The sequence below is a fragment of the Erpetoichthys calabaricus genome, chromosome 1, assembly GCF_900747795.2.
Source record: "Erpetoichthys calabaricus chromosome 1, fErpCal1.3, whole genome shotgun sequence".
In the NCBI taxonomy this organism is placed as follows: domain Eukaryota; kingdom Metazoa; phylum Chordata; class Cladistia; order Polypteriformes; family Polypteridae; genus Erpetoichthys; species Erpetoichthys calabaricus.
In genome coordinates this window covers 247,442,578-247,466,300 of record NC_041394.2, presented here as the reverse complement: position 1 = coordinate 247,466,300, position 23,723 = coordinate 247,442,578, and the positions used below count along the sequence as shown (strand labels likewise).

Here is a 23,723-nt window from a genome sequence, read left to right as displayed (position 1 = left end):
TGATTTGGAAAGGCTCACACCTGTCTATATAAGGCCCCACAGTTGACAGTTCATGTCAGACCACAAACCAAGCATGAAGTCAAAGGAATTGTCTGTGGACCTCCGAGACAGGATTGTCTCGAGGCACAAATCTGGAGAAGGTTACAGAAATATTTCTGCTGCTTTGAAGGTCCCAATGAGCACAGTGGTCTCCATCATCCGTAAGTGGAAGAAGTTCGAAACCACCAGGACTCTTCCTAGAGCTGGCCGGCCATCTAAACTGAACGATTGGGGGAGAAGGGCCTTAGTCAGGGAGGAGACCAAGAACCCGATGGTCACTCTGTCAGAGCTCCAGAGGCACTTTGTGGAGCGAGGAGAACCTTCCAGAAGGACAACCATCTCTGCAGCAATCCACCAATCAGGCCTGTATGGTAGAGTGGCCAGATGGAAGCCACTCCTTAGTTAAAGACACATGGCAGCCCACCTGGAGTTTGCCAAAAGGCCGCTGAAGGACTCTCAGACCATGAGAAAGAAAATTCTCTGGTCTGATGAGACAAAGATTGAACTCTTTGGTGTGAATGCCAGGCATCACGTTTGGAGGAAACCAGGCACCGCTCATCACCAGGCCAATACCATCCCTACAGTGAAGCATGGTGGTGGCAGCATCATGCTGTGTGGATGTTTTTCAGGGGCAGGAACTGGGAGACTAGTCAGGATAAAGGGATAGATGACTGCAGCAATGTACAGAGACAACCTAGGTGAAAACCTGCTCCAGAGTGCTCTTGACCTCAGACTGGGGCGATGGTTCATCTTTCAGCATGACGACCCTAAGCACACAGCCAAGATATCAAAGGAGTGGCTTCAGGACAACTCTGTGAATGTCTTTGAGTGGCCCAGCCAGAGCCCAGACTTGAATCCGATTAAACATCTCTGGAGAGATCTTAAAATAGCTGTGCACCGACGCTTCCCATCCAACCTGATGGAGCTTGAGAGGTGCTGCAAAGAGGAATGGACGAAACTGACCAAGGATAGGTGTGCCAAGCTTGTGGCATTATATTCAAAAAGACTTGAGGCTGTAATTGCTGCCAAAGGTGCATCGACAAAGTATTGAGCAAAGGCTGTGAATACTTATGTACATGTGATTTCTCAGTTTTTTTAGTTTTAATAAATTTGCAAAAACCTCAAGTAAACTTTTTTCACGTTGTCATTATGGGGTGTTGTGTGTAGAATTCTGAAGAAATAAATGAATTTAATCCATTTTGGAATAAGGCTGTAACATAACAAAATGTGGAAAAAGTGATGCGCTGTGAATACTTTCCGGATGCACTGTATCTACTGGGTATGCACAAATATAGTTTTGGTTTTACTGCATCATGTAGGAACTCTGAGAAATAGACATTTATATGTTTACTGACAATAACGTATTTAGTCACGTTTATGTTTCGCATAAGCTATTAAATTCAACAGAATTAAAAGTGTTTTGCTCCTGATTTTCTTTTGTATTCAATCTCTGATGCATCACGTTTCAGTGTCCAACAGTAGTCAGCAAGCATTGACGGATTCCAGTTGCCTTGGTATCGTTTCTCCATCGTAAGCAATGTCCTGGTGAAACCTTTCACCGTGTTCGTCACTGACAGCACCGAGATTTACGGGGAAGAAGTCCAATTGTGAGTGGAGGAAATGAATCTTGAGTGATATGTTACACTTCATTGTCTTGTATACTTTGAGAAGTTTGTCTACCAGCTGGATGTAGTTTAGGGCTCTGTAATTGAACCAGAAAATTCTCAACAATGTCTTTGAAGGCTTTCCAGGCAATTTTTTCCGGCCCAACTAACGGATCTTCAAACCGCTTGTCACTCATAACATGTCTGATCTGGGGGCCAACAAAAATGCCCTCTTTGATCTTGACATCAGTTCTTCTTGGGAACATCTCTCTTAAATAACGAAAACCTTCGCCTTCCTTGTTCAGTGCTTTCACAAAATTCTTCATGAGTCCCAGTTTTATGTGAAGAGGAGGCAAAAATATCTTTGCTGGGTCGACAAGAGATTCATGTGCCACGTTTCTCTGTCCTGGAACTAACTTTTTACGGAGTGGCCAGTTCTGTCGAGAATAGTGCTACTCTTTGGCACGGCTGCCCCATTCACAGATGAAGCAAAAGTACAGCCGAGCTGCAGTCCTAGTAACAGAGCAATGACTTTAAGATCTCCACAGATATTCCAGTTGTACCTGCTATACTGGACGTGTTTCAACAACAGTTCCATATTCTCATATGTTTCTTTCATGTGTCCTGCATAGCCAACAGATACTGAAGGATAAACATTGCCATTGTGTAGCAGAACAGTTTGTCAGGCTTAACATTGACGAATCAATGAAGAGACACCACTCTCCCGGGTTGTGATCACAACCAAAGGTCGAGAACAATCCTTCAATGTCACAACAGAAACAGAGACTGTCGACTTCTGCAAAAAATTTGGTTATATTATGATGTTGGCCTCAAAACACAGAAATTTTCGTACCTGGTGACAGCAAACACCATTCCTGCAGTCTCAAACCCAGCAGCTCGGCTTTTACTTTTGACAGATCTCTGACCAAATCGTTCAATTCGGACTGTGTCATCAGATGGGGATCACCTAATGAGCACAGTTCAAAATCCAGGTCAATGTCACTATCAGTACCCTGCATTGCAATTTCTTCATCTGATTCGTCTAAGGTCCAATCCAATATGGTGGTTTCGGAATTGGAAGACTGTCGTCATGTGGCACGGGTCTCATTACTGAAGGCAGATTAGGATATTCAATTGACTTCTTGTTTTTGGCAGAGAAACCAGACACATTAGTCAAACAGAAGTAACAGTCCGTCACATGGTTTTTCTGTTCTCGCCATATCATCGGAACAGCAAATGCCATTGTCTTTTGAGTGCCTCTGAGCCAGGCTCTCAGACTGACAGCACGTGTCGCACAGCAAATGTGAGGCGTCCATTCCTTGTTTTGATCACCGGTTTTGCAGGTGAAATACAGATGATAAGCTTTCTTTATATAAAGCCACCTTTATAGCATGCTGAGACAGTGTCAAGCTCGTTCAGACCCGCCCAGGGTGTCAACTTCCACACAACAGCTTCCAACCTGGCCTGATTCCATGCCTGGACATGCCCAGGCTGCACAAACCGTTGTTGATAAGTCAGTTACGGGAGCAAAAATGTTTGGATACAAATATAAGAAAAAATCATGACAAAACTGAAGATTTCTCTGAAATTCAATTTTGATGTGATATTTGTGATCAGAACCCAAAAATCTATAAGAAACACCCAACAGTGTTCAAGAAACAAAAACTTTGTTGTGCAGTGAACCTGTTGTTATCTTCTGTTTTTCTTCCTGTCATACAATTTATTCAGTAACATAGACAGGACTGGAGGCTAGTCCTTCACAAGGCACCTGTGATCACTCACAGGATGAGTGTAGTGGTAATAGTCATGGTAATATTATCATAGATCTACTAACTAACCCCATAGGCATGTACTTGTGGTGTGGTAAGTACCCAGAGAAAACCCATTTAGATTTGAAGAAGACATTAACAATTCTACAGTGGCAAAAAGCAGCCTGGAATTCGAACCAAGGTGATAAACATTAAATATTTTTAGGACCTCCTTACATGTAACATACACATTATTTACTCAACAACCAACTATCAGCAACAACAACAACATTTATTTATATAGCACATTTTCATACAAAAAGTAGCTCAAAGTGCTTTACATAATGAAGAAAAGAAAAATAAAAGACAAAATAAATTAAAATAAGGCAACATTAGTTAACATAGAAAAGGAGTAAGGTCTGATGGCCAGGGTGGACAGAAAAACAAAATAAAAACTCCAGAAAGCTGGAGAAAAAAAATAAAATCTGTAGGGGTTCCAGGCCACGAGACCGCCCAGTCCCCTCTGATCATTCTACCTACTATAAATGAAATAGTCCTCTTTGTAGTTAGGGTTCTCACGGAGTCACTTGAAGCTGATGGTCATACAGACTTCTGGCTTTTAATCCATCCATCATTTTTGGAACATCATGGTACTTAGAGTAGATGGTGGTGGCACAAGCCACCACCAAAAGGACACCGGAAAAGGAAACAGAAGAGAGAGTAGGGGTTAGTACAGATTTTAGAGCCACCATGAATGGTTATTGTAATGAAGTGGATATACGGAGTATCAGGATTAAATTACAGTGAAGTTATGAGAAGGCCATGTTAAAGTAATGTGTTTTCAGCAGTTTTTTAAAGTGCTCCACTGTATTAGCCTGGCGAATTCCTACTGGCAGGCTATTCCAGATTTTAGGTGCATAACGTAACGTTGTTTGTAATGTTGCATACCTACACTACACCACTTATGCACCTGCCTTTCTTATACAGTATTAACATTGTATTCTCTTTCCCATTTGACTGAATGTCTAGATAACTACAGTATAGCTCTAATGGCTGCATTCTATAAGAATTTCTAGAATTTTCAAAAATTCTTTTAACATTTTAATTATTCAACAAAGCCTTTTTATAGACTTTGCAGAAAAGTCTCAAAGTTAACTTTAATAACTTAATGCATCTTGATGTGAGCAATGAGCACATGCCTTTGAGCTGGGCTACATTTTCATACAGGTAAGATGATACATTTTAGAGAGGTGCTGTATTAGTATTTTTAAAATTAAAAGAAATAGCAACCATATAGATATAAAGGTTCAAAAATACTACAATGTGATAATGTTGCAAACAATGGACAGTGCTTGCAGTATGTGTTATTTTGGCCATTCCTTTCCCACTCCACCTTACTGCTGTCTCTTTAGATAGATAGATAGATAGATAGATAGATAGATAGATAGATAGATAGATAGATAGATAGATAGATAGATAGATAGATAGATAGATAGATAGATAGATAGATAGATAGATAGATAGATAGATAGATAGATAGATAGATACTTTATTAATCCCAAGGGGAAATTCACATACTCCAGCAGCAGCATACTGATAAAGAACAATATTAAATTAAAGAGTGATAACAATACAGGTATAACAGACAGACAATAACTTTGTATAATATTAACGTTAACTTTAGGTTGGGTAAATAAAATCAGGCTGCATTCCAACAAATGACTTTCAAATCTGTACTTGATCACAAAATTGCAAGAAAGCAATAAGCTCTAAAAAATTGTAAACAAGTCTTACCATTGCACATTTGCGTAATGATTTAACTGAATAGCTTTAACACATCCTTTGCTTTATAACTCAGTATGGTACACCTTTCAACTTTGTTTTGCTTCAGGTTTTGTGAGAGCATACAGAATCTTTTATAGCCAGCTTCTGACTGTTCGCCTTTTGTTTATATTAACAAGTTAGCATTTTGGTTTTGTCAATAGTTTATCTGACTTTCAGTTTCAAGCAAACATTTATGTCTGTGACGATGCAATTTCGCTCCATGCTCCCGTCTGACTTCTGGGAGCTCTTGAACCTGACATAGTCGGTAATGTCACCAATGAGCTAGGCAGTGAGGCACAACAAAGCAAGGGGATGGTGCAAAAAGTGCAAAACTGCTTTTATTAAAACAACAAAACTCAAAACAGTGTTCAAATTAAATAGTGTAGTGTATCAAAATAAGTTATTAAATAAATACAGTAATCCATAAAACAAGTGAACTGGTGAAGGTTAAAATCCAATAAATAGAAAAAATCCTTTTTAAAACGAGGTTAAAACAATGGCTGGAAGCTGCCCCTTTAAAAACAAATCATCCTGGTGCCTTTCTTCTACTGGTGACTCCCCTGCTTCTCCCATCCAGGCTATGCAACAGGGGAGCCACCTTACCTGTAGCTGACTTTCTTCTGCTGCTGATCTGGAGGCTTCCCGATACCTGGCTTTGGTTCTGCTCAGTTCTGCTCTCCCCAGACCGAGACCAGAACGCTCACGCTGAGGCATCCACCTCCCAAGCCTCCTGACTCGCTGTCTTCCGCGGCGAACCATCCTTCTTCCGGTCCCTCCTGCGTCTCAACTACACGCTCAGCAGGAGTGACCACTATCGACTGCCCTAGGTGTCAGCCAAACACCCTGCTAGGGCTCACTGCTCAGCTGCCTTCTTCGATATCCTGCACACACCAGCTTTCTCCTGCCTGCTGCCTTCTTCTCTTCTCTTAACCTCCATTCACTTTTTTCTTTTTCTTTCTCTCTCCCCCTAGCTTCCCCGCGCTTCTATTTATTACGGGGACGTGGATCAGATGTGGCAATTAGCAGCTTCCAGGGCCAATCACGGATGCGGACGACTCCTCACCTGTGCTCTTAAGTGAGGACTGCCCGCATCACGAACTCCCCCGAGAACCGCTTCCGCCACACTACCACGCACACTCTCTAAGCCACGAGTCTGGTGATTATTTATTTTAAAAAGTGGCCTGATGCAGTCATCCTGTCCCTGCTGCTGGCAACTTTCCCTCTAGCCAGTAGGCAATTCAGTGGGGTCAGCTGGAACTAAAAGAGAGGATATTTGCGAATGCTGTGGTCCAGCAGACTACTCTGGATAAAGCGACTGGCACAACAATAACAAATGGTCACTTACTATATCCATTATTTATGAAAAGAGGTAAATAACTGAACACTGATCCACATTTATAATTCCATCTTTATCCATGTTTTTCAACCTATTCATGGATCATTGAGAACAAGGCAGGAACCATTGCATGGCACACTCATTCACAGTTACCCATACTGTCCCATTTACCCTAACTCACATATAGTTAGGATGTGGGAGTAAAACCCAAGCAGACACTGTGAAACTGCAGACAACTTGATTGGATCTGAAATTTACATTCTGTCTCCTGGAACTATAGACTAGCAGTGGTAACTGCTGACTCCATTCCTCACAACTGCTCATTTAAGTAATTACATTTAAAAAAACACACACCACTGTTTTCCAGAAGCTACAATTTTTCCTCACACTTCTGTTTTGTTTTAGCCACCTTTTTAACTCATGCCAAGCATGTGTCTTTGTTTTTGATTAACTGCTTTTTTCACTAATCAGGTGTCTGTGAAGTGATGAATATTGAGTCAGTTATTGTTATTAAGCAATAATAATAATAGTAGTTACTGAGTCATAGTTATTTGTTCTTCTCAAACTCAGTACTTAAACAACATTCAATGCCTTGTCTCCCATTTTTGATTTTTTAAGCCACAATTAAAGCCATTGTGCAGGGGACAAACATGAGTGGGTACAGGTTATCTTAATTTGAACTATTTTTTCTCAATAACTGTAAATGTTTTGCCTAATAACAAATGTAATAAGTGTCTCTAAAACCCTAATTTGCCTACAGTTCCATCTCTTATAGTGTAAATGTGTTTGAATTAGAATAACACAAACAACCTAAGGGGGATCCTTGTAATGGTTATTACAGAGCTTTTGAATATTTGTACTTTATTAACAGCCTTTCAATGCACACAAACAAAATTGTTTTGCCCTCTTCCATTCATGTGCTCCAATTTCAACAACAATATGTGAATATATCTATTTTTCCTACTTCCTTCTTCATTGTTCCAGCAACTTCTTTCAGCAGTATGTTGTTAACTCCTTCATCAAAGTTGAAGGACATGGACTTGGTTTTGATTTTGTCATATAAAATTGTCTTCCTACTATATTTCTTTTCAGTATTTTGGTATAGTTTCATCACATTCTTGTATTGGTTCATCTCTGTGTTTTCCATGCTGTGTTTTCTTTAATTTTAGACTTCCACATTACAACACCTCTGACTACATTTTCCATTTCCTTTTATTTAAGGACCAGGGGCCTCATGCATAACGCCGTGCATAGAATTCACACTAAAACATGGCGTAAGGACAAAAGTGGAAATGTGTGTACGCACAAAAAAATCCAGATGCATAAATCTGTGTGTTCGCCAACTTCCACATACTTACGCTCCATAAATCCCTGTCAGCGTGAAAAGTAACGCACGTGCACGTGCCTGCTGCCACTCCCCAAACTCCTCCCAGAATTTCACCTCTTTGAATATGCAAATCAATATAAATAGCCCTGAAGCTCCGCATTCTGTGAAAAGGCAATGGCAAAAGCAATGGGGGGGGGGGGATTTCAGCGAATACCAAGTGGAGGCAAGGAAAAACGTACTATTTGTTGGTTTAAACAGTGGTATAAACAACAAAAGTAAGTTGATTGAGTGACATAGAGTGTCGTAGAAACTCAAAAGTTCAAGTTCACAAAGTCGCACAGTGCCAGAAATAAAAAAGAAGTTGTCAGATATCAAAGTCACCATGAAAAGGCGAGTCATAGCCCACCATCTGAGTTTCATATGAAAGCTTATTAGGGTACAGAGAAAAAGAAATTGCACACAGTGGGGAAAAAAGCACAAAATGTCAACTTTAATCTCGAAAATTTCCACTTTAATCAAGTAGTTTATTTTGTCATTAAAGTAGAACATCAAAAACTTCATCTTAAAATTGTTTAATTTACTAGTTTCTCAAATCCCATCATAACTAAAGTAGCACATTAAATGCTTTGTTTTGTATTTGACCTTCTGTGTGCTCTATGTGTGTGAATCACTACGTGTTTCTTAAACGGGCTTTCTCTTCCTCCAACAGGACAGAGAATCCATTACATTCGTGATATTACAGCTCCCAATTACCTCTAATTCTTGTCCTTAGTTTTCTTTCTCCAACTACCCAATCGCCACATAATCAGCTCTGTAATAGATGTTAAGCCATCTGTAAGCTTAGAATGCCGATTCTTCAAAACTTTTAAGGAACATTGAAATATCATCGTAGTACATGTTTAATTATTCTAGCCATCTATCCTTCCAGTGTCGTGCCAGCCCCAGCAAGAATACAGCGCGAGGCAGGAATAATCCGTGAACAGAGCACCAGCTCCTCGCTAGCGCTGCGGCACCATGTCCTCACATGTTTATTAACAATATACAGTACTGTGCAAAAGTTTTAGGCAGGTGTGGAAAAAATGCTGTAAACAAAGAATGCTTTCAGAAATATAAATAATGATTGTTTATTGTTATCAATTTACAAAATGCAAAGTGAGCGAACAAAAGAAAAATCTATATCAAATTAATATTTGGTGTTACTACCTTTTGCCTTCAAACCAGCATCAATTCTTATAGGTACACTTGCACAAAGTCAGGGATTTGTGTAGGATTATAGTCAGGTGTACGATCAACCAATTATACCAAACAGGTGCTAATGATCATCAATGTCACACGTTAGGTTGAAACACAGTCATTAACTGAAACAGAAACAGCTGTGTAGGAGGCTTAAAACTGGGTGAGGAACAGCCAAACTCTGCTACCAAGGTGAGGTTGTGGAAGACAGTTTCATGTCATGGCAAGATTGAACACAGCAACTAGACACAAGGTAGTTATACTGCATCAGCAAGGTCTCTCCCAGACAAAGATTTCAAAGCAGACTGGGGTTTCAAGATGTGCTGTTCAAGCTCTTTTGAAGAAGCACAAAGAAATGGGCAACGCTGAGGATCGTAGACGCAGTGGTCGGCCAAGGAAACTTAGTGCAGCAGATGAAAGACAAATCAAGCTTATTACCCTTCGAAATTGGAAGATCTACAACATCAGCTCACAACTGGCAGAAACCAGTGGGACCCAGGTACCCAGGTACACCCATCTACTGTCCGGAGAAATCTGGCCAGAAGTGGTCTTCATGGAAGAGTTGCAGCCAAAAAGCCATACCTCCGACATGGAAACAAGGCCAAACGACTCAAGTATGCACGAAAACATAGGAACTGGGGTACAGAAAAATGGCAGCAGGTGCTGTGGACTGATGAGTCAAAATTTGGTATTTGGCTATAGCAGAAGGCAGTTTGTTCATCGAAGGGCTGGAGAGCGGTACAATAATGAGTGTCTGCAGGCAACAGTGAAGCATGGTGGAGGTTCCTTGAACGTTTGGGGCTGCATTTCTGCAAATGGAGTTGGAGATTTGGTCAGGATTAATGGTGTTCTCAATGCTGAGAAATACAGGCAGATACTTATCCATCATGCAATACCATCAGGGAGGCATATGATTGGCCCCAAATTTATTCTGCAGCAGGACAACGACCCCAAACATACAGCCAAAGTCATTAAGAACTATCTTCAGCGTAAAGAACAACAAGAAGTCCTGGAAGTGGTATGGCCCCCACAGAGCCCTGATCTCAACATCATCGAGTGTGTCTGGGATTACATGAAGAGACAGAAGGATGTGAGGAAGCCTACATCCACAGAAGATCTGTGGTTAGTTCTCCAAGATGTTTGGAACAACCTACCAGCCGAGTTCCTTCAAAAACTGTGTGCAAGTGTACCTAGAAGAATTGATGCTGTTTTGAAGGCAAAGGGTGGTCACACCAAATATTGATTTGATTTAGATTTCTTTTTTGTTCATTGACTGCATTTTGTTGATTGATGAAAATAAATGATTAACACTTCCATTTTTGAAAGCATTCTTTGTTTATAGCATTTTTTCACACCTGCCTAAAACTTTTGCACAGTACTGTGGATTATTTAAATGAAGTTAAAGTTTTATTTGTATAATATAATAAACATATTTTCCTGCATTTCATCTTAAAAATGATATCATCATCATATGTAAATACACGCTTTATAAAGTGGCTCAGGTTGTGCAATATTATAACTGTATCACAAGTTTACAGTGAGGTAATTGTACTTATAAGTACAAAGCATTCTACAAGGAGCACTTGATGGACTGATTGAGTGTGTTTATAGTTCTTGGGATGAAACTGTTTCTGAGGAAACCGCGAGGAAAGGCTGTGAAGCATTTGGCTTATGAGAGCAGTTCAATAGACAGCATGGCTGAGGCAGCGTGTGCTTGATGCTGTATACCGATAATCTCTTTCCAATCATCTGCTGCAGAGCTGTGATTCCCCACTCATATACTGTGATATAAATACTCCGAGTGGTGCAGTGAGAGTAATATGGAAAAAGATGATCCGCTGTGGCAACCCCTAACGGGAGCAGCTGACAGAAGAAGAAGAAGGTGCAATGACAGTTACAACGCTAAAGCAGCTATGGTATTTAGAATAGTTTGACCATTCTGTGGACCATTATATTGTTACAGGTTAATTACAATCAGATGCATTAAACTAATAAACAATATGCGGTTAATTTCAGTGTATTTATAAAGCCGCATCAGGGATGTGGATCTAAAAAAGAAAGAGAAACCACACTGGAATAGTAGCCAGTTTGCAAAACCGAGGGGAGAACTTGCGTACGCCAAGCATTTAGCTACCGTGAAAATGTGCTTAGCTTTACGCCAAGTTTAGGTTTTATACATCGCAGTTTGAGCATAGAAATGGGCTTACGCAACATTTTTGTGCATACGCACAGTTTATACATGAGGCCCCAGATGTCCGCATGTTTCACTATTATGATATTTATTGGGATTCAGTGTATCATCCAGTCCAAGTTTCTTTGTCGTATACAGTATTTCCTGTTGGTAGTGACTGTAATAGTAGCTGTTACTTTTTTTACACTTAACACTGCAGGATACACACTCAAGTCACCATGTACTAATAGAGGCTTTATGACCCAAGTGTCAGTTATTTCTAGGGCATCGCTCCTGGATAGTTTCTTATGTAGTAATTATTTTCCAAATAGGAAAGATTCACAATAGCTGCAAAAAATCTGTTATTTGTATACTAAGAGTCTTAGAGTATTCTTTTGATTAATATTGTATTTCAGTATTTTGAGTATTTGTTCACTACTGTGTTTTCAATGAGATAGGTGGTTTTCCTTCCCCATCCCAAAACACTGTAATGTTAAGTCAATTGGTGGGCAAGGTAGAGGGGTTTTTAGTATCTCGCAGAGATTGCTGCAGGACAGCACAAGTAGCAGTACTCGGTAATGTTATTCAGAGTAAGATGATGTATTCAAATGTAAGATAAATCAAAGGCGATTCATTTCAAGTTGTTATGAATCACAATGCCAAATTGATAACAAACTCTAAAATTAGATCTGTCTAATCATAAAATGGATTTGAATAAATGTCTACCAACAAGAAACTGTAAAAGTTAAACATTACTTCTACTCACACAAACACCCTCAGTTATTGTCTTTCCACAAATTTCTGAATAAAATTGACTCCACATGTGATATAGAAAATCATCAAACTTTATTCTGTTTTATTGCGGCTTGGTTATAGTGCATATTTTGCCTTTTTCCTCCATTTCCTCAGTACTTTTATCATCATGCATGCAAATTACATACATCACAAAAGTGCCTAATGATAAAAGTTGATTGGTATTGTGGACTTGCAATGTTCAATGTACTAGTGTATAATGGCACTGGCTTTTGAAAGAATGTATAAAAGATACAGTGTATGGGGAACAGTCCGGACACAGACAGGCGGACACCGATGCTTCCAAAACCAGCACATGTTTATTATACATTTTATCACAAATAAACAGCACACAACCCAGTGCCCCAGCACCAATCACCCTTTAGTCCAGGCCTTTCCAATGCCTCTTTCTCTCTTTTGGTCCGCTTCCACTCCTATCCCCTGAGCTACGTCCTCTTCCACCAGACTCCAGCCATCGAATGGAGGGAGGCAGCCCCTTTTAAACCCACCTGGACGTGCTCCAGGTGTCTCCCATTGAGCGACTGCCAGCACTCCGTGGTGTGGCGGAAGTGCCGGCTGTGCACCCGGAAGCACTCTGGGTGTCCCTAGTCTTCTTCCCCCAAGCACTTCCGGGTGTGGCAGAAGTGCTGAGGGCCAGGGCTCCTCAGGCATCTGGGCGCCCCCTGGCGGTGACCACGGGCCCCTATAGGGTTGAGCTTCTAAGCTCTGTTCCCGTGGTCGCCCCCTCGTGGTCTGGAGGAGGCGTAATCCCTCCTCTGGTCCTTCTGGGTGTCCCGGCTGGGTACCACCCCCAGCCGCTTGCTACAAGTGTCATCAGTTCATTTCAGATTTATTATCTCCTGTACACAATATAATAGCATTCCTGTTTTTAGAACAGCAAGCACCACCACACCAGAACATTCATTGTCCAGCACCTGAATCTCACTCCATCGGTTATGTGAAATAATATAACACAACATTGTAAAAGCACTAAAAAGTTGCATCAGCCTCGGCATGAGTCACCAACAGAATGAACTGCCATCCTGTCATGTAAATGAACAGCTTCATAGTCAGCTGCAAGGAGCCTATAAAAATGGTAAGCCTGCCAAAGATGCATCCATCCATCCCTTTCTGGAAACCGTTTATCCAATGTAGAGTTGCAGGCAATTTGGAGCCTATCCCAACAAACACAGGGCACAAGTGACGAACTAGGATTACAATATGTGCTGCCACAACGAGCTACCTAAAAGAGTGATGTAACAGAATGAGAACTCTTTGTGCCGACAGGCAGTGCAGTGATGTGGTGCAACAATATATAATAGGAAGTATTGCATGGAAGAGCCATGTTTCACTTCATATACAGTTTTGCAAAATTAACACCTAAATTCTTTTCATATAGGATTTTGCAGTTACTAAACTCACTAAAAAAAAGTTTGTGGCATTTACAGTGGTGTGAAAAACTATTTGCCCCCTTCCTGATTTCTTATTCTTTTGCATGTTTGTCACACAAAATGTTTCTGATCATCAAACACATTTAACCATTAGTCAAATATAACACAAGTAAACACAAAATGCAGTTTGTAAATGGTGGTTTTTATTATTTAGGGAGAAAAAAAAAATCCAAACCTACATGGCCCTGTGTGAAAAAGTAATTGCCCCCTGAACCTAATAACTGGTTGGGCCACCCGTAGCAGCAATAACTGCAATCAAGCGTTTTTGCGATAACTTGCAATGAGTCTTTTACAGCGCTCTGGAGGAATTTTGGCCCACTCATCTTTGCAAAATTGTTGTAATTCAGCTTTATTTGAGGGTTTTCTAGCATGAACCGCCTTTTTAAGGTCATGCCATAGCATCTCAATTGGATTCAGGTCAGGACTTTGACTAGGCCACTCCAAAGTCTTCATTTTGTTTTTCTTCAGCCATTCAGAGGTGGATTTGCTGGTGTGTTTTGGGTCATTGTCCTGTTGCAGCACCCAAGATCGCTTCAGCTTGAGTTGACGAACAGATGGCCGGACATTCTCCTTCAGGATTTTTTGGTAGACAGTAGAATTCATGGTTCCATCTATCACAGCAAGCCTTCCAGGTCCTGAAGCAGCAAAACAACCCCAGACCATCACACTACCACCACCATATTTTACTGTTGGTATGATGTTCTTTTTCTGAAATGCTGTGTTCCTTTTACGCCAGATGTAACGGGACATTTGCCTTCCAAAAAGTTCAACTTTTGACTCATCAGTCCACAAGATATTTTCCCAAAAGTCTTGGCAATCATTGAGATGTTTCTTAGCAAAATTGAGACGAGCCCTAATGTTCTTTTTGCTTAACAGTGGTTTGCATCTTGGAAATCTGCCATGCAGGCCGTTTTTGCCCAGTCTCTTTCTTATGGTGGAGTCGTGAACACTGACCTTAATTGAGGCAAGTGAGGCCTGCAATTCTTTAGACGTTGTCCTGGGGTCTTTTGTGACCTCTCGGATGAGTTGTCTCTGCGCTCTTGGGGTAATTTTGGTCGGCCGGCCACTCCTGGGAAGGTTCACCACTGTTCCATGTTTTTGCCATTTGTGGATAATGGCTCTCACTGTGGTTCACTGGAGTCCCAAAGCTTTTGAAATGGCTTTATAACCTTTACCAGACTGATAGATCTCAATTACTTCTGTTCTCATTTGTTCCTGAATTTCTTTGGATCTTGGCATGATGTCTAGCTTTTGAGGTGCTTTTGGTCTACTTCTCTGTGTCAGGCAGCTCCTATTTAAGTGATTTCTTGATTGAAACAGGTGTGGCAGTAATCAGGCCTGGGGGTGGCTACGGAAATTGAACTCAGGTGTGATACACCACAGTTAGGTTATTTTTTAACAAGGGGGCAATTACTTTTTCACACAGGGCCATGTAGGTTTGGATTTTTTTTCTCCCTAAATAATAAACACCATCATTTAAAAACTGCATTTTGTGTTTACTTGTGTTATATTTGACTAATGGTTAAATGTGTTTGATGATCAGAAACATTTTGTGTGACAAACATGCAAAAGAATAAGAAATCAGGAAGGGGGCAAATAGTTTTTCACACCACTGTATGTAGGCTTTTTGGAGAGTGGAAAGAAATAGCTATTGCTGCTTAAGGGATTAGCAGTGTCATGCACCGTTTTTATGTGGTACAGTATTAATCAGAAAAGGGTTATATCTGGAACCCTAACAGGGAAACAGGGGAACAATGTTTCTTTGGAAATGTAATATTGCTAAAGACAACCCAACATGAGACATAAAAACATACTGTTAATCCACCATGGCAATGAGATTGTTAAACAAAGTAGTTTAGAAAAAAACTACCTGCAGTTTTCCCACTCCAATTTTGTGAAAAACATGCTGACCAGGCTGCCTTGCCCGATGGGAAGTGTAGTTCTATTGTCCGAACAGCTGCAAGGTTGCAGATGAGATGAAATTTTAGAATAGGAACAGAGGTTTTATATGTATTAAACTCCATTCTTCCTGCTTTAGTGGCACAGTGACATAGTGGAGAGTCTGGGAACTTTAAGTGGCCGTGTCTGTTAGCAAACACAAAGCTCTTTGCAGAGTTAGGCTCACTTTACTCACCAAAAACAGAATGCAAGATTTACCCAGTATGCTGATAAGCAGTCTGAGGAGAGTAAGAGCTGTTCAGGTCAGTGTATGCAGTTACTGATGATTTACTGATGATATCAGCTGTTTTCAGAGTGATTTAAATGCTTAATGCCAATTAAGGAAAAACACTATTTTCTTGTTTCCTGTATATATTGCAACAAAGGCAGATCTAGCAAAGTAAGCAAGAGTGAACTCAGGAAATAAGTACCCAATTAGTGAAAGGATATTTTCTTGGTTCAAATGCAGCCAACGGCTCATTTTTTGATGGAAGAATGGCGTAGAAAAGAGTGAACTTTAGAATTTTTACCAGTAAAACATGTTAGGATCAATAGTGTTTGATAAGGAGGTGAATATTCAATCAGGCACCTACCTTTATGCCACATTTGTCCAGTGTGCTATGTAAACATAAAACCTTATAAAATATTTTTGTATTCTTACAGACTCGCTGTGTTTTTGTCTACCATGTTGTATAATGAATCAGACAAAAATAATTACCATAAATCATACAACTTAGCATCATACAATTTGCCAAAAGGTTTGTTGGAACTCTTTTTTTTTTTTTGGCTTCCATGTATTTCTGAACTTTGACATGTCTTCTGTTCAACTACCCAAATTTTTTTTTTCCTCCTGAGATTGGGCTCCTTGCTGTTATTTAAATAATGAAATTGCAAGGACTCTGTGGCCTGGCAAGTGCAGAAAACAAATTCACATGTATTTGAAACTGTTTTTCATGAGAAAACCTTTGCAATTAGAATGTTAATTGAAGTTTTTCAGATACTGTGTGTTAGAAATCATCACATTGTCTCTGTTCCTTTTTACAAAGCCATTCCCTGTAGCTATGTGGTAGAGGAGTCCCGGGGGTAGTTTTATTGGATTAATTTATCAGTAATTTTAGGGTGCATTCACACCTAAGCATTTTTCTAGCAATTTAATGTTAGAGCAGAACACTCCTAAACCACCTGAAAAGTTATTTGCTATTGTTTTCAGTGACAGTATTCACACATAAGCGTTTTAGCAGTGAGAGGTTTAGAAAGCTCTTGTCTCCTCAAGCAGCAGTTTTGAGGGTTTAGGCCGAATGCTTTATCTAATGAAATAAATGGTAACGCTCATAAAATGCTTGTAAAAGAAAACAAAAGTGTTTTGGAAGCATTTTTGCAGGAAGTCGATGTCTTTTCCTGAATGAAGCAGCTCATTGAAACTAGAAAAAGGAAAAGAAAATGCAGGTGGTGTTGTGCACATGTGCGTATCGTTCTTCTGTTGATAGCTATTGAGGGACAGATTAAGATATTTAGCTTTTAATCAAGTGACAAGAATTTAACATATATTCTAGGTATTAGTTTTAATCAGGACAAAGTCTAGTACAGATGTTTTAACAAATATGCAAAGTGATAGTGCAGAGCTCATGGCTTTTGCATTGTAGGAGGAGAATGGGCCTCCTGTCCGGGAAGAAGGAGGATTTATTACCTGGATGGGAGGCCAGACCAGAACATCAAACAAACTGGCCAGCAGGACAGAGGAATAACTTTGTACCTGGCCAGTGTGATATAATGGAAGGACTAACAGAAGCTGAGGATCAGGTGTTGTTCCATCCCCCATACAACAGGTGGCAGTATTCCTCATATGGCAAACCACCTACACGGTGCTTGGGACTTGGGAGTTTGGAGATGTAGCTGTGTTGGGATCCCTGGATACCGGTAGAGAGCGATGGTGTCCCAGTGAAAGCATTCCTGGGTCCGAGTTGAGAGGCAGCAGGCAACACTTATCGGAGGTAGAGAGGAGGAAAAATTGTTTATTATTGTTTATTTGTCCTGTTATTGTGGCTGAGTCTGGAGTGAAGATTGTGAAGAGGTGCTTTTGTGGAATAAATATGCTTTATTTTATTGTAAAAATGTGTTGGAGGTTACTATGTCTTGGGATTTGGGCATACTGGCACCCCCTTGTGGTTACAGCATGTGCCCTTGTATTTCTTCATTGAATTGTGTTATTGCGTATGTTGAATTGAGTATTATTATCTGTTTTAAAACTAAATACTTAAAATGTGTCAGTGATACTGCTGTATTAAGAAAATACATTTAGTTCTTCGTGAAGTAGATAACATCTATCCCATATTTTCAATCCCCAGTCCAAACCCGGGATGAACACTGACCACTGCGTCACTAGATCGCACTGTTTTAAAATATCTTTAGCAAATAAATGGATTAAAACTAAACAGACAATTTATTAATATGTTTATGTTACCAGATTGCTCACAGCTCTCACTTTTCTGCTGGGCTGTTTGAATGAAGCACCATGCACAACATTTGCTTATTGTCTTACACCCAGTGCTGCTGGAAAAATCTCTGGCTCCCAGTCACCCTAAACTGGGCAGATTAAATTAACATTTCCACACATGCAGGACTAAATGTATATGAATGTCATATATGTTCAATTGTTTTGAGTTGACTACTACTGTGCATGATAAAACCTTCCTCATTAGCTGTTACTAGATTACCAGTTCGTGAGCTTACATGATGTTGGACTGACTGCAAAATAATGCAATTATTTTTTTTTTTGCGCATTTCCTGAACCTGAACCTCATTCACCGCAACTCACTCTCCTGCTCCTTGAAATTAAAGCAAGTAAGTGATATAATATTCATGTCCATAAAATTAGAACAAGTAAACAACTTAACTTATGTAGAAATGTATGAAAATTGGATCGGTGACACTTTATGCTGCATTGACTAAACAAATATATAGTATTTACTTTACACTAAAAGCAGCCTCACTCCTGCATTATCTAAAGAGTATAATGATTCAATATTTTTCTAACACTATACTGTGATTTATTAGCAAAGTGCCATAATGACCCACTATGTATCATCTTTGGATGTAACCAACAATTTTAATTTGGGACTTAAGCACAAATTTTAAAACTCCATCATGCACTTCTTTGAAACATTTTATGTATAAAAAAATATTAAGTACGAATTAGCCACAGACCCTCCACATCTAACTACTAACAATAGCCCATTGATCTTTTAATCACTTAAGTTGGACTCTGCTGTCTTTGAAAGGAAATTAAACCATATGATATGCTAAAGTGGTTTTAAAAAACAAACATATTTTATGTACACTATTAGTGCTTGTAATTACATTCTTTTACTATTTTATTTCTAAATTTAACTGTTACAAAAGTACCGTAATAAACAAAGCTGTGTTAACACTTTGATGAAGTGACTAGATTTAAGAAAGAAAAATGCTCCAACTTACAAACAAACTAACCAAGTCCACAAATGCACCTCTATGTTATACCATGTACACATTTTCTTACTTTTTAGTTTTCCTTGCTGTTTAAAGCTTGTTTATAAATGATCTTGTGTTTTATATTGTTACTTAAATATTACTCCTCAAATCGCATTCCTTATAAAGTACCTTGCGAGCGTGTGCTCTCTGAAAAGGCACTTAACAAAATAAAGATTGATTAATTGAAATAGCCTCATCAAACCCATTCCCAATATAACTAAGCATTAGTGACTTCAAAGAGATTAAAGAAGAAAAGGAACCTAAATCTCTTCTTCCTGATTTAAAATTATTAAACTGCCCATACACTAGCAGTAGTCATCATTCATTCATGATGACAAGAAAACAGTGCTGAAATAAAAATGTGCTGTAATGTTTGCTATTATACATTTAACTGCAGGATAATGTGCCTTATTATAATATTTGACTCTGTCACTGAAGTTAAATTACAGAATGAAAGAATTGATTTTTGTAGTCTGTTTATAAACCATTAAATCTATTTGTTAAGTAATTAAGACAAAGACTGCTGGCTACAGCCTCGCTTTATTTTTTAATTTACCAGACTTCTCAGTCTAATGACCATCCTTTGAAATACCTGTTTTGGGGACTTTTTTCATTATGTCCAACAGGATTGTAATGCACATTATATCAGGAAGTAAATTATTTTTCCAGAATTAGAGTGTGATTTTAATGGAAATCGTTCAACTGCTGTTGTCCTCAAAATGTGAAATGCTCTGTCTGTTGCCATATCCAGTTTTCAAATCACCATAGGAGACCTTATGGTAGCCACTGTTTTAGTTTGCAGCAACCTTCTGTTTTCTAGAACCCCCAATGTTAAATGAAACGTATGCAGTTCCTAATTGGGTCTATGTTCAACTAAGTGATGGCCTACTTTCCATTCATGGAGTGCATTTGATCAGTGCCATCTCTTTAAAGTCAGTTTGTTTCTCTGTAAGTTGTACGTTCCACCATATGCATGTGCTTTTTTTTATTACAGTACTGTAGTTCACCTGAGTTAAACTTGCTGGAGATATTACAGCTGCTTGATGGGTAGATTGACTGTTATTTAATGTGAGTGCACTATAATTGTTACTGGGGAATTGATTTAGTGGATGTCAATAAATTTAACACACTGCAGTTGCACGTAAAGCCAAAAAAAAACATTTTTGTGATCAAGGTGTCCCATTTGCATTTTTACAAGCAATTAAAGACCTTATAATACAGGGTAATTAAAAATATATCCTATTTTTTTTTAAGCATTCACTCTTTCATCCAAGAGCTTATATCTGTACCAGACTGCATTGTACAGTCTTTTATTCATTCAATAACTTTACAAACTCACTTTTCCAACACAGAGTTATAGCTGTACATGTAATTCATTTTAATTAGCCAAAGTATAACTGTCTTTGTTTGATTTATGTTGCAGTTGCATAACAAATTTTTGTGGACTTGACAAGCAGTGCAGTGTTTATTTTAACTGTCTTCTAAGTGGCATTAAACAGTTGTGTTCCTTACAACACAGCAGTGCTAGATATTTGACAAGTTAACCCCATTTCCAGTATCATGTCTGTCTGGAAAGAAATCAAACTTCTTAATAGGGCACACGTGAAAGATATGGTGTGCATATTTTAGTGCTTCTTAGGATGTCACTTGGCTCGATGGATGTATTTATTTTGAGGCAAACGTGGCATGCTGCTTATTGCTTTGAGCTAGTTACTGTACATTGTGGATGGTAGAGAGTATAGGGCAGCATAGAGCAATTCAATATTGGATACTGGAAGTCACATTTCCCCAAATTTGTTATTATTATCAATAGGCTCTACAGAATGCACACTCTCTTCCAGATTCCGCTTTAGCCAGCTGCTGCATTTCTGGCATGAATATCAAAATGGATTAGCTTTGGTGTTTTTCACCTGATTGCATCAAGACGTGCCCAGACTTACGGTAAATGATGTAGGTCACATTATTCAAACATTGTGCCAAACATCAGGAGTTAAAAAAGGAGAGAGGCTTCAAACTATATGTTTTGAGCTACATCCATAATTACGAAGATAAGATCTGGACATATTAAAAACTTGTGTCTTCTATGACCTTACATGGGACAAATATGTGATTACATTAGATTTCTTTAGATAAACAGAATTTCAAAAATTAGTCATTAAACTTTATTCAAGGACAGATGAATATGTATGTAAGCTTAATACTGCAATGACGCTGGACAAGTTATATCAGCCATGAATGATTCCCTAAAATTTTGAACTGGCATTACATCATCAATAGCAGGAGTGCATGTAAAAACGGCAACTCATTTTAAGGAAAGCAGGCCACCTCAAAGACCCATGTAAAGAGCAAGGAATCCATCCATTGTGGTGCTTGGTGCAGATGTTGCACTACATAATAACATGAGTCTTCTGGACATCTTACAAAATAGCTAATGACTCTAACTGAGCCAGCAAAATGGTGAATGCCAAAATCAGCTGCTTCATTGTAAGGGTCTCAATTTGTTTCCTCAACTAGTGGATCTCCTCTCTGAGAGACATGTTTTCATCAAGTGCTGGGTCGACAACTGTTGGATCCAGAGCTGAAGCGTAGTTGTGGTCCTCAAGAATTTTATCACCCTCCGTTGGTTGCTTTCTCCTCTCCCAGATACCAGGTCTTGAAAGTGGAATTGAGAAATTGTTCCACTCAAACAATGCAGGATCTGCTCCTCCATTCATCAGTCACTACCCTGTCTCAGACCCTGGTTCGTGAAAATCCTCTTTTTTCTTAAATTGCCAGCTACAAGCTCGGGTATGGGGACTAACCATAAAGTTCTCTCTCTGGATAATCCACTTTGATCAGGTTTTCACATCAGAGGGAAGTGTATGAAAACTAAATACTTTGTTGTACTTAATGGAAGCTCCACATAAAGGTAAATAATAATTTTCAGCTGTAGAGCTATCTGTACACTGAAACATAAACTTTTTTTGCGGACATTCTCTCTACTAAACAAAAATCACAACAGCAGTATGGACAACAGTTACTAAGCTGACTGAGATTTCATTGAAAGTACGTCAGCAATGCAGTGTGCATATAGCCCATTTTCTTGCTTGTATGAACTGACTCACTCCCCAAATAACCTAAAATTTATAACTTTAGGATATAGGAGAACACCACTGTGAATATTCTGAGAACACACAAGCTCCACACAGATAGATCCCTGCAGCAGTGCTATCCACTGCACCACCTCAATGTCAACAGCATTGATTCAGTAATAACACTAGTTGTTATGAACTCATTTTTTGTTAGCTGATTATAAGAGAAATGATGAAATTAAAATTTATAATTAAAATTTATAACATTACACCCAAGATTCACATACCTGTCCAATCCAGGATGGCAAGAGTCTAGGGCCTTTCTCAACAGCTTTGAGTGCAAGGTAGGATCCATCTCTCATTGGGGTGTCTACCTATTGCATGGGGAAACTTAATATTTTTATTTTGATGTTTATTTAATTTTTATGGTCCATTTATAATCTAATCGATTAGGTTACTAATATATCTTCGCTCATATTAAATATTGTGACTTAATGGTTAAGGCATTACCTTTGAAACAACAAGGCTGCTATTTCAATCCTCACCTCTAACTCACTCTGTAACTCTAAGCAAGTCCCTCAGTCTGTCTGTGTTCCAATTGTAAAATAAAAGAGGAAATTCAAGTAATTTTTTTTTTTCAATTTTAAAGGCTGTTGTTGCAGAGATAAGCTTTTGCTTGATAATCACTTATCCATCTGACTGTTAATGGCACATTTTAAGCTTTGCATGTGCCATAGCTTGCAACAGCACTAGTTGATGCATGGCAGGACCTCACTCAGTTACCAATCTGTTTCTGGGTGTTTTGCATGAGGCAGTTGTAAACCCGTGTGACTCCTGTGCAAAAAGCAGGGAAAACATGCAGAATCCTAACAGAGCACATCTCAAGCTAAATTCAACCCTGACCTAGAACTAGTATATTTCATATTACTATACCACCAATCAGTAATTACAGTGTGTATCCATTTATTTTCTAACCCAGCAGCACTAGGTTCATAGCAAGAGCCAATCATATGCAGGGCACCAGTCCTTGATAGGGCCCACTCATACATGCGGGGTCACTTTAGAGTTGGAAGATAACATAATACCTGGGTCTGTGGGATGCAGGAAGAAAACCAGATTATCCAGAGAAGACCCCAGTCTTCATATATATTGTGGGATACATAACCGCAAGAGATTGAGCAGCTTTTTGAATGTCCATGTACTTCTTTTTCTTCCTGAAATTTATCTATATGAAATGTTCTTTAAATGAATGAAAACATATTCAATATGTAATATTTCAAGAGTGCTTATTTTGGCATAACAGACAATGTATGTGTTTGTTCAAAAACATAATTTATTAATACATATTGATGTGATACAAAGTGAAATGTCCTGGTAATATGAGGGATTATCCATGGGTTATTCATAAGTTTAATAAACAATAGTGTGACGACCGTGCTGGATTTTTCAAGCTGGTTGTGATTAGTTTGCATGTCTTCTGTTAGCATTTTGATGATTGCTACATAAAGGCACAAACATATCATTGGCTGGACTTAGTCATTTTAATTTCTGGATGTCCTACTTGTTGTAAATTCAGTAATACACTAATGGAGCATTTGTTTTATTTAAATCCCTGGGAATCTGCTTGTGTTAGCACAAAGCAAGAAGTTGGGAGTAGTCACATGAGTCATTGTGATGGCATGA

The 23,723-nt window shown here is 39.1% G+C and overlaps 1 protein-coding gene across 3 annotated transcripts in view; it reads left to right on the top strand.

Annotated features, from left to right (window-relative positions):
- usp6nl (USP6 N-terminal like) overlaps nucleotides 1-23,723 on the top strand; it is a 308,470-nt gene that overhangs the window by 164,656 nt on the left and 120,091 nt on the right. The window lies entirely within an intron of this gene.